The 12,704-nt window shown below is 36.9% G+C and overlaps 1 pseudogene; it reads right to left on the bottom strand.

Moving 5' to 3' along the window:
- Positions 1 to 9,188: 9,188 nt before the first annotated feature.
- Positions 9,189 to 11,233, bottom strand: LOC127185191 (uncharacterized; annotated as a pseudogene).
- Between the last annotated feature and the right edge of the window lie 1,471 nt (positions 11,234 to 12,704).

The following is a 12,704-nucleotide window of genomic DNA, read 5'->3' on the forward strand; positions in this document are numbered from 1 at the left end:
GACTAGATACCCTATGAGCATATACAGGGGGAGGTAATCCCCCTCAGAAACAGTCATAGGGGAGGGGAATAATGGGAAAATGGGGGGGGGAAGAATGGTAGGATACAAGGGATGGGATAACCATTGAGATGTAACAAGAATAAATTAATAAAAAAAATTTTTAAAAGAAAAGAAAAAAGATATTCCATGAAAAAACCAAATTTAAACATTATCTAAACCACAACACAGCTCTGCAGAAGATAGTAGAAGGAAAACTCCATCACAATGAGATCAACCATAGTAGACCAACAGCAACAGCAAAACCAAAACAGGTACAGCTACACACAATCACCTCCAACTCCACAATAAAATAATCTAAGAATCATTGGTCATTAATAACTCTCAACATCAATGGCCTCATCTTCTCAGTAAAAAGGCACAGCTAACAAAATGGATGTGGAAACAAGATGCATCATTTTGCTGCGTTCAAGAAACACATCTCAGAAACAAACATAGAGAGTAAAAGGATGGAAAAAGATTTTCCAATTAAATGGACCCAAGAAGCAAGCTGTAGTAACCATTCTAATACTTGATAAAGTAGAGTTTCAATTAAGATTGATCAAGAAAAATGGATAAGGACACTTCATTTTCATCAAAGGAAAAACCCACCAAAAGGACATTGCTATCCTGAATATCTATGCCCCAAATAATAGGGCACCCACATTCATAAAAGAAATAATTTTTAACAGATACAGAATATTAATTATTGAACTTTTTAGGCAGAAACATTTGGTTTGACTTTACGAACATAGAACTCACTTGTAATTCACTTGTATATGTTGACATTTCCATTTTTAAAGTCAGATACAGAAATACTTTTAAAATTTAATTCACATATCAATCACAACACAATACTAGTGGGAGACTTCAACACACCACTCACCCCAATGGACAGATCTTCAAGGCATAAACTAAATAAGGAAATATTCAAGCTAACAGAGGTCAGGAATCAAATGGACCTAACAAACATGCACAGAACTTTTTACTCAAACAGAAAAGAAAATATCTTCTCTGCACCACACAGAACCGTCTCCAAAATTGACCTCACAATTGGTCACAAAACAAGTCTCAACAGATACAAAAAATTGAAATAATCCCCTGTATTTTTCAGACCATAATGGACTAAATCTGAACATCAACAGCAATAGAATCAACATAAAGCCTATAGAAACATGGAAACTGAACAAGGTTGTACTCAATGATATCTGAGTCAAGGATGAAATAAAGAAAGAAATTAAATACATCCTAGAATTAAATTAAAGTGAAGGCACAACATATCCAAACCTTTGGGACACAATGAAAGCAGTGCTAAGAGGACTGCTTATAGCACAAAGTGCCTTTATAAAGAAATTAGAGACATCGCATGCAAGGAACTTAATGGAACACCTGAAAACCCTAGAAAAAAAGAAGCAAACATACCCAAGAAGAGTAGATGGCTGGAAATAATCAAACTCATGGCTGAAATCAATAAATTAGAAACAAAGAAAATAATTCAAAGAATCAACAAAACCAAGAGCTGGTTCTTTGAGAAAATCAACAATATAGACAAACCTTTAGCCAAACAAACTAAAAGACAAAGAGATAATACCCAAATTAACAAAATCATAAATGAAAAGGGAGACATAACAATGGATACCAAGGAAATCCAAAGAATCATTAGGTCTTATCTCAAAAGCTTATATGCCACAAAATTTGAAAATCTAAATGATATAGACCATTTGCTTGATAAATTCCACCTACCAAAGTTGAACCAAGAGCAGACAAATTAAATAGTCCTATATCCCCTAAGGAAATAGAATCAGTCATCAAAATCTCCCAACCAAAACAAAGCCCAGGGTCAGATGCATTCAGCACAGAATTCTACCAGACATTCAAAGAAGAACTAATACCAATACTCCTCAAGCTATTCCACAAAATAGAGACAGAGGAATCAATACTAAGAAGAGAATTTCAGACAAATTTCCCTTATGAACATAGATGCAAAAATACTCAATAAAATTTTGGCAAACTGAATACAAGATCACATCAAAAATCTCATCCATCGTACTGACTTTCACACGAACTCTGGTGCCCCATATTTGGCCATGTCCCCTTGATGGGGAGGCCGGATGGCACTCGGAAGAAGGATAGCCGACTACCAAGAAGAAACTTGATACCCTAGCATCATATTCAATTGGAGGAGGTCCCCATCAGTCACAGTCATAGGGAAGGGAAATGGGGTGAAAGTGGGAGGGAGGGAAGAATGGGAGGATGCATGGGATGGGATAGCAATTGTCATGTAATATGAATGATTTTATTTTTCAATTTAAAAATATGTTATTCATCCCAGGCATGCAGGTATGGTTAAATTTATGGAAACCAATCAATGTAATCACCTGTATAAGCAAACTGAAGGGAAAAAACACATGATCATCTCTTTAGATGCTGAAAAAGCATTTGACAAAATCCAATACCCTTTCATGTTAAAAGTCTTAGAGATATTGGGGATACAAGGCACACACCTAAACATAATAAAGGCAATATTCAGCAAGCCTAGAGCCAACATCAAATTACATGGAGAGAAACATAAAGCTACCCCCACTGAAATCAGGGACACAACAAGGCTGTCCACTCTGTCTGATTCTCTTCAATATAGTACTTGATGTCCTAGATAGAGCAATAAGACAGCTAAAGGAGATCAAGAGGATACAAATAAGAAAGGAAGAAGTTAAAGTTTCTCTATTATCAGATGATATGAGAGTATACATCATTGACCTCCAAAATTCTACCAAGGAACTCCTACAGCTGATAAACAATTTCAGCAAAGTGGCAGGATACAAAATAAACTCCAAAAAAGTCAGATATTAAGGAAAACATATCCTTTACTATAGCTACAAATAATATAAAGTATCTTGGTGTAACTGTAACCAACCAAGTGAAAGACTTATATGAAAAAAAACTTCAAGTCTCTGCAGAAGAATATTGAATAAGATATCAGAAAATGGAAAGACCTCCCATGCTCATGGATTGGGAGAATCAAAATAGTAAAAATGGCCATCCTACCAAAAACAATCTATAGATTCAATGCAACCCCTATGAAAATACCTACACAATATTTTATGGAACTGGAAAGATCAATTCTCAATTTCATATGGAAAACACAAAAACTCGGGATAACAAACAATCCTGTACAATAAAAAAATCTTCCATTAGAATCTTCATTCCTGATTTCAAGTTGTACTATAGAGCACTAGTAATACAACTGGCATGGTACTGGCATAGAAACAGGCCAGTTGAACAATCAAATCAATTTGAAGACCCAGAAATAAATCCACACATCTATGGCCATTTGATATTGGACAAAGAAGTCAAAACCATAAAATGGATAAAAGACAGCACCTACAAAAACATGGGGCTGGTCTAACTGTATGTCAGTTTGTTAAAAATTGTGTACAAAATTCACATTCAAATGGCTCGAAGACCTCAACATAAAACCAAACACACTAAATCTGTTAGAAGAAAAAGTAGTAAAGAGCTTAGAACTCATTGGCACAGGAGACATTTTCTTGAACAGAACACCAACAAATCAGGCTTTAAGATCAACAATTAATAAATTGGACCTCATGAAACTGAAAAGCTTCTGTAAGATAAAAGACACTGTCAACAGAACAAAGCAACAGCCTACAAATTGGGAAAATCTCTTTACCCACCCTACATCCAACAGAGGGCTAATATCTAAAATATACAAAGACCTCAAGAAATTAAACACTGCCAAACTAAATAATTCAATTTAAAAAATGGGGTACAGAACTAAAGAGAGAATCCTGAACAGAGGAATATAGAATGACTGAAAAACACTTAGAGAAATGCTAAACATCCTTAGTCATCAGGGAAATGCAAATCAAAACGAGTTTGACATTCCATCTTATACCTATCTGAATGGCAAAGATCAATAACTCAAGTGACAACATATGAAGGCAAGGATGTAGAAAAAGGAAACACTCCTCCACTGCTGATGAGAGTGCAAACTTGTACAATCACTTTGGAAAGCAATCTGGTACTTTCTCAGAAAATTAGCAATAGTTCTACCTCAAGACCCAGCTAAATCACTCCTAGGTATATACCTGAAAGATGCTCCACCATACAGCAAGGACATTTGCTCAACTATGTTCTTAGCAGCTTTATTCATAATATCCCGAATGTAGAAACAACCTAGATGTCCCTCGACTGAAGAATGGATAAAGAAACTATGGTACACTTACACAATAGAATACTACTCAGCTATTAAAAACATGGTAATCTTGAAATTTGCAGGGAAATGGAAGGAACTAGAAATGATCATCCTAAGTGAGATTACCCAGACCCAAAAAGACATCCATGATATTTACCCAGTTATAGGTGGACTTTAGCCCAACATAAATGTCCTCATGAATGTCTTGGCCCAGCAGTGGATAGGGACAGTTATTGGGACTTGAAGCTGGACTCTGGGCAGTGTGCTGAGAGTTGCAGGTAAGAGTGGGGGGATTGAAGATTTGGGAGTGTCCTATGGATTGAGGCAGGGAGGTATTGCAGAAACTGAGGCTCCAGTCAAGAAGAATACATGCAGAGAACCAAGACCCCTTTCTCAGATATATCCAATGAACTGTGGATTCTCCACATGAGGGAAGCTTGAGACTGCTGCTGAAAAAGAAAGAGTTGCTTTGTTCAATGGAGTCTAAGTTGTTATAAAAAGAACTCTAAAAGGTAGGCCCCATGCCCAGCAGTGGGTGACCAACTCAACAATGGTCTTGTCAATTACTTTTGCTTCATTTTGCTTAGTGCATTTATCTTTTGTTTTAATATTATGTTTCTGCTTTTGTGTTTTTGTGGATTTACCTCTCTGTCTCTGTCTCTTTCCCTGTCTCTGTCTCTGTCTCCTTGTCTCTCTTCTTATCTCTGTGTGTGTATATATATTTCTCTCTGTGTGTGTGTGTGTGTGTGTGTGTGTGTATTTCTTGTGGTTTATATGTTTTGTTTTGTATATATTCCATTTTCTTTTTATTTTCTGTTTGTTTTAAAAAGAGAAAAATAATTAAGGTATGGAGTTGAATGGATGCCTTGGGAGATGGGGAAGACCTGGAAGCAGATGTGGAAGGAGAAAGTGTACTCAGAAAATATATCCTGAATTTTTTTTAAAGAAAAAACAAAAACATCACAGTCCAGAACCTGCATGACAGAATCTTAGCATTATAGAATACAGACTGTGATGACAGTTAAGGTTGTGTGGAGCTCAATAAAGAATGTATACACTCTGATACTATGGAATTAGACAGGCCTTGATGTGTAGAGACAGCCAGAATAGGATTGTCTACAGGAATACAGTGGAAAGCATGTGTAGGATCTTTGTGACTCAACATGGGGAGTATAATATAGGGTATATCTGTAGGTAAAATTCTGGGACTAGTCATCAAGAAAACAAGGGTTTGATAAATAATCCATGAGCATGAACAGTATAGTCATGCATGGATTCTGTAAAACTGAACAGGGAATGTAGGTACATGAGCTGCATGGAATTACATAGGCCTAGAAGTTTAGGGGTTAGTAATAAGGATGAGTCTTGGAGAATTCACCAGGTAAAGGCAGCCCTGATGTAGAAATATCAGAACTAATACCACAGGTACAGGAGTTATGCTGTCAGAATAGAGTCTGGACATTATACCTGATAAATAAATACAAAATTTTGGTAAGCCTTACAGTAGAGATTTGGCAGAAGTGGCAATGATACTGGGAATACTAGCGCTGAAAACCCAGTGCACGAGTTTCAGACACTGGGGCTAAGCATGTGAGGATGTGGGTAATTTTGGAAGGCCATGTTCTGTTCTGTCCAGATTCTAAGAAGAATATGAACAAAACCCAGTGACTATGTTGCACAACTGGAGCTAAGCCTGGGAATGAGGACATGGGTCTGATGAAGTGGGTATTGGAAGAACACAGTAGGGAAAGTTAGTTCAGGAGCTTCTATGGCTCGCTTGGATATGGTGTTAGTGGATGAGGTTCTTTGGTGCATCATCAGGCAAAAATCAACTGTAATATGAGTATCTACATGTAGGACTTGGGATGTGGTGTTAGCATAGGTGGTCTTACATCTAGGGAGAGTATTCAGGGAAAACAGTAAAGGAGATAGGTGAGCATAGCTAGATATTGAAGTGGGCCTAGGATAGAAGCGATGGGATAACAATTGAGATGTAATATTAATGAATTAATGAATAAATAAGTTTTTAAAAAGAATGTAATGGAAAAAAGAAATATAGTGATGGAACTAATCATCCAGAGTTACGATACAGGGTATAGAGATGAAAAGAATGGTGCTGACCATCACCAGGAAAACCAGTGCAATATTGGGACTCTAGAGTTAGACGTGAGATTATGGAGATGTTAAAATCATGATTATTTCTGGAAACACCCTCCATGGAAAATATGGACAAGAGATGTATGACAGGATCTAGGCCAAGACATATGGAGATTGTTCTAAGAGGCAATGAGATTGTCATTTCAAAACAGTCATCATGCCCATGAACATCTAGAACTAGGATTCTGGGGAGAGCAAGTAAGAGCCTATTCTTGTGAAATTGACCAGAAAAATTCCAGGATAATAGCAGTATGACAGAAGATATGCCTGGAAGTGTGGGAATTTCCCAGAGAAGTGAGATACTTTGGAGCTCACTAGGGAAAGCCAGTACTCATTGCTTATTAAATATATCCAGAGGTAATCCAGGAGAGTGGCCATGGAAAGGACAAGTGAGGCACTATAAGTGAGAATGGCCCCATTAGCTCATTTGTTTGAATGGTTTGTCTTCATTTTGTAGAAGTGTTCTGGAAGGAATAGCTTTTATGGAAAAGGTGTATCACTCAGGGTGGGCTTTGAGGTTTATAAAGATCATACATGACTCAAAGAAAAGTCAAAAAGGACAGCTGGTCCACAGGAAATGTGATGAGTGCAAGAAATGAGAGTGTGGGAAAGGCTCTGGTGGTTGTCATTCTTTTGAGCTCACTGTATAGAGCATCTGGGGTTTCACTCTGTGAGAGGCCACAAGTGGCCATTTTTGCAGTGGATCCATTTGCAGTGGAAGGGAAAGAATTAAAGAAGGCTTGGATATAAGCTAAGCCTTGGCATCATGAAGTAGAATCAGAAGCCCTGAAGAAATCTGAGGAGATGCTATCAGAAAAGGTATAGCCACATTTGATCTCACTATACTCTCCCAGTATAGTGGAGTGAACAAAACAGGGTATGAACACAAAGGGAAGCAGCAGGTTCTGAATGCACATGGAGTGAGCAATGAGATATCCATCTTGTGCTGCTGATGACAGAGCCAAGACTACCTAAGCTCTTTGAAGCCAAGAAAATTGCTAAAGAATCCCAGACACTGGGTATGAGTTGGTTTTCATCATAATGCTCTGTCACCCCTCTCCAATGGAGTCTGTGTGACAATTACTACACAAACCTGAGAACTAAGACCCCATGATACACAAACCACACAAAGACTCAAAATGAAAAGGAATTCAAACAATTTTGATTCATGAACATTGATGCAAATATACTCAATAAAATACTTGAAACTGAATCCAAGAAGACATCAGATATGTCATCCAACACGATAGAGCAGGCTTCATCCTAGGGAGGCAGGAATGGTTCAACACACTAAAACCCATCTGTATAATCCACCATATAAACAAGCTGGAAAAAATCACATTATCATCTCATTACATGCAGAAAAAAGCATTTAACAAAATACAAATATCTTTCAAGATAAAATACTTTGAGAGATCATAGATACAAGGCCCATAAATAAACATAATAAAAAGTATATACAACAATCTGACACCTAACATCAAATTAATTGGAGAAAAACTCAAAGCAATTCCACTAAAATCAAGGGCAAGACAAGGTTGCTCACTCTCTCTATATCTTTGCAATATACTACTTGGAGTTCTAGTGTAAAGGAAGAAGTCACTGTATTGCTATTCACAGAGGAAAAGGTAATATACATATGTGACCATGAGAATTCTACCAGATAACTTCTACAGATGACAAAGACCTTTAGAAAAATGATTGGATAAAAGATTAATTTTTAAAATCTGACATTCCATCTTACATCTGTCATAATGGCTAAGATCAAAAACTCAAGTAACAGTACATGCTGTCAAGAATGAGGAGTGCAAACTTGTACAATCACATTGGAAATTAATCTGGCACTTTCTCAGAAAACTCGAAATAATGACACCTCAAGACCCAACTATACCACTCCTGGGAATATAACCAAAAGATGTTCCATCTTACAAGGACATTTATTCAACTATGTTCATAGCAGGTTTATTTGTAAGAGCCAGAATCAGGAAACAACCGAGATGTCTCTCAAGCAAATAATTCATAAGGAAAATTGTGGTACATTTACACAATGGAATACTACTCAGCTTTTTAAAATGAGGAAAATTTGAAATTTGCAGGCAAATGCATAGAACTAGATATAATCATCCTGAGTGACCCAGAAAGATGTGCATGGTATATACTCACTTATAAATAGATATTAGCCTTTTAATACAGGATAACAATACTACAATTCACAGACCTAAAGAAGCCAAATAATGAGGACCATAGGGATGATGCTTAATTCTCATTCAGAAGAGCAAATCGAACATATATTGGTTTTAGTTGAAGAGAGGGAAGAGGATGGAAGCCTACCATACAGATCCTCTGAAAGACTCCACCCAGCATGGGATATATGCAGATGCTGAGTCTTGCAGCTAAACTTTGGGGCAGAGCACAGAGAGTCTTATGGAAGAATTGCGAGATAGGAAGATGTCAGCAGTCCTGATGAGACTTGATAGGCTGGGGTTAGATGGTAGGAGAGGAAGGCTCCCCCTTTCTGAGGACTGAGGGTTGGGGAAAGGGAAACATGGAGGAAGTGTAGGACCTTGAGGAGACAAGGGAGGGGCTACAATCTGGATGTAAAGTAAGTGAATTCTTAAAAATTAAATGAATAAAAGACCATGTTGGACAGAGGAGAAAGTAAGCTTTCATGCACCCAGAGAACCAAGCTGCTGCTTTATTTCCAAAACTTTTAATTATAATGAGATGATGACTACATGACTTTTGTGTGGGAATAGGAAATTTTGTTCAAGGAACCCTCACTTCAGGCTTTTTGAGGGGCCACTTTGGAAGCACACTTGGCATTTGCCCAACTTTCTAGTTTCAAATAGCTAATCTCAGACAGAAAATTTATCACACCAAAGGCTTCTGGTGGATATCAGGAGCCCTATTAGGAAAACAGCTGTAAAATGTTTGATTATCAAGACTTCTTTCCTAACAGGAGAATCATGTGGAAATTCCGCACTAGTTTGGCCATAAAGATCTACCAGGTGATTCAAGCTCACAGAAATAAATGTAAAGAGGCTACTTACACACAAAACCAAGGCAGCCATCCTGTTGCAGTATATCTGCATCTCAAAAAATGGGTCTTTCATGCAGCTGATCTTAATGGTCATTACACTGAAAAGAAGAACTACAGGCTTCATCAAATTGTCCAAATTATCAGGTTCTGGGCATAGCAGAATTAAGGTAAAAGGGACCAAGTTGAATTGGTATGAGTGTGTACCAGCATCTGGACTAGGGTACTGGAGACATTAAACACTTGGTTGTAATAGGCTTCCCATAGTTCGAAGGACACAAACTATACTACTTTGATGTTGAATTCCTATAGCCAACAGCATGAGCTGCTTGCAAAAACTATTTCAAGCACAAAAGATGACAGGCTGCTAAAGAGTCCACTCAGGTTGTAGATGCCATCCTTGACATCTGTAAATCTGAAGATGAGATAGAACAATTATACAGTCGATCAAGGACACAAGAGAAGAATGGAAAACAAAATAAGTGATGGTCTATAAAGCACTAAGTTCTCATACTTTGATCCTGTTGTCATAGACTTGTTATTAAGTATTCTGTGTATTAATGATTAGCATACTACAACTAATTATATAAAAGGCTTGGAAATTCATGAAAATGTCAGCAAAATCCTCTACAAGTTGTTTTATTTAGCAGTTTCACTGGATCTGTCAAATATTAAAATATGCATATTTGTTAACTAAGAATTTTAGTACTTATAATTAATATTTTTAAAAGAATTTATAATTTCAGATGTAAAATGATATTTATTTCAGCTGTGTTTGCAATGCATAAATATTATATTATCACAATTAACATACATGAGAGTAATAAGCACAAGTATATTTAAATATCATTTCTAAATTTTGTTATGGAAATACATGACTATTGCAAACTGATTGCTTCTGAAATAACAAAAATGGAAAAATGTTCACATTGTAAAACCATTCATATTAAAGTTCCGTACATGAAGCATATATATGCATAGTCAATAACAGACACACAATACACACACACACAAAAAGAAAGGAATATTAAAGATACATGCCATAGGGTACTTGACCAATAAGCAAGGACCATTTTTTCAGACACCAGGCACATGGAAAATTTCATGGCCACTGTCCATTCACAAGTGTCAAGGAGAATAAAAACAGCATATCCATTCCAGGCAAAATTTCCTCCCAGGTACCCACTCCTTGACAGTCTATGTGGAATGTGTTTCCTAATTTGGAGAAGATATTAGCTATACTACTTGAAATGTTATGGCAGTATGATGGGGTTTCAGCTGATGGTGGCATAAGTAATACCCTGCTCACACTGTCTTCCTTGCGAAGGCATATCCAAGGCCATAGACTGCAGTAGCTTTGGGTTTTGGAGCAAAACTGAAAACGGAGTGGAGAATTCTGTTAATCTAGAACACTATCCTGACAGGATCAGGTTCTAGTCTGCGTCCCCATATTTCATAAAGACCTATTTGAAAGCCTCTGTGTAACTTATTTTAAGACTTAACCTTCATGTATCAGGGAGAGATCCATTTGAAAGATGCTGAGATTATAAATATCTTCCAAGTAACAGGAAATGTTGAGGAGAGGGAGTCACACAAGGGGAGAATCATCTTCAGTAAAACAAGTTCTATTAGGCAGGTATTTCAGTTCAGAATATTGCCTTCCCAACCAAACTTTGTCTCATGTGCACCTTTTCATTCCCCTCCTATGCTTTAAGTGGAGAGTCATTTATACACCTCAAGGGGATTTTTCCACTTGATGTATCCAAACCTTCAATGAGATCCACACTCATTGTACCCATCTTATGCATAGGATAACATAAAGCCTAAATCACATATTCAACTTCTAGAAACTACACAGGTATAAGCATCAGTGCAGGTTTCACAGCCCTCATTGACAAAGAAAAGTTCCCAGCACTTAAGATATTCAGCAGGGTTTGCTCACATGAAAATGATGTCAATGTATACCTGAATTAATTTCAATGCCTACTTTGGCCTTCTTTGTCTTTTAAAAAGAAAAGTTCTTAATAAAAATACATAGTTAATATAAAATACTTGCCTTTTTAACTCTTCTATGAAACCCAAATGTTAGGGGTTGCCAAGTGTAAGAAAGTAACTTTAAAAATTATTCTGTTTCCATGACCACCAAAGATGAATGCCACATTATGAGCAATGAACCAGAGCCAAGACATGATGTAGTCTTAAAGGACCAGAGTAGCTTATGCCCTTCTAATATGTGAGAAGATTTAAGGGAATAACTAATTTATTTAATATTTTAATTTAAAAAGATTCCTCATACATTATAATTTGATTATGGCTTCCCCCTTCGCTATCATTTTTGAGATACTCCCCTGTAAACTAAAAGTTTTTTCTATGCTTGCCTTAGCTATTTATAGCAACACATAGACCTTTATATTTAATAAAAGCTTAAGGCACCATATCTGAGAATATGTTCAGCTATTGTAACCTGATAGTAGTGGTCTGGACTATTTACCAGCCACGTCTGTTCCTTCTTCATCCAGGTTCTAAAGGCAACCTTTCTCTCTGGTCTCCATCTAAGACCCTCTCCCTTGGCTCAGAGGTCCTGCCTTATTCCCTCCTGCCCAGCAATTGTATGTCCAAATCTATTTAACCAATCAGAATGTAATGGAGAGCAATGCTTATGTACTAAGACAGGAGATGCTTCATAATAATGATGCAAAAGTCTGGCCTATAATCAGAAGTCTGGGTACAGAAATCATTTTTAAATAATACAAGGATAAACTTTAAGTAGTGAAGAAAATAATCATTCCAATTCTTCCCAAGCTGCATACTATTGTACTACATGTACAATGTTCCTGACCGTCACACCATAAAAAGTTTCTTGGCTAGTAGTGACTCACTGTCTTCACTATCCTCTGTCACAGTGCTAGCATATTGTCTGTTTTTTACCTGTGTGCATGTTGTCAGAGTCTATTTGTGTCAAAGAGAGGGGCTTGATGAAGACATAACATTTAGGACTGAATACTTCAAAGTCTTTTACACTCTGCACACTTTCCAGTTGTGGGTCTCTTGTTAGTTTTCATATACTGCAAGAAAAAGATTTTTTGATGTGGATTGAGTGATGCAATAATCTATAAGTGTAATAATATTCTCTAAAAGTCATTTTATTTCAATGTTTGTGTATCAAATTATTAGTAGTACATTTCCCATTAGCCTGTGAACTATCTAATATCTGGTGCCTGTCCACTATAGCAGTGTTGTATATGGGTTCAATCTCTTGAT

Source organism: Acomys russatus, chromosome X (genome assembly GCF_903995435.1).
Source record: "Acomys russatus chromosome X, mAcoRus1.1, whole genome shotgun sequence".
NCBI lineage: Eukaryota > Metazoa > Chordata > Mammalia > Rodentia > Muridae > Acomys > Acomys russatus.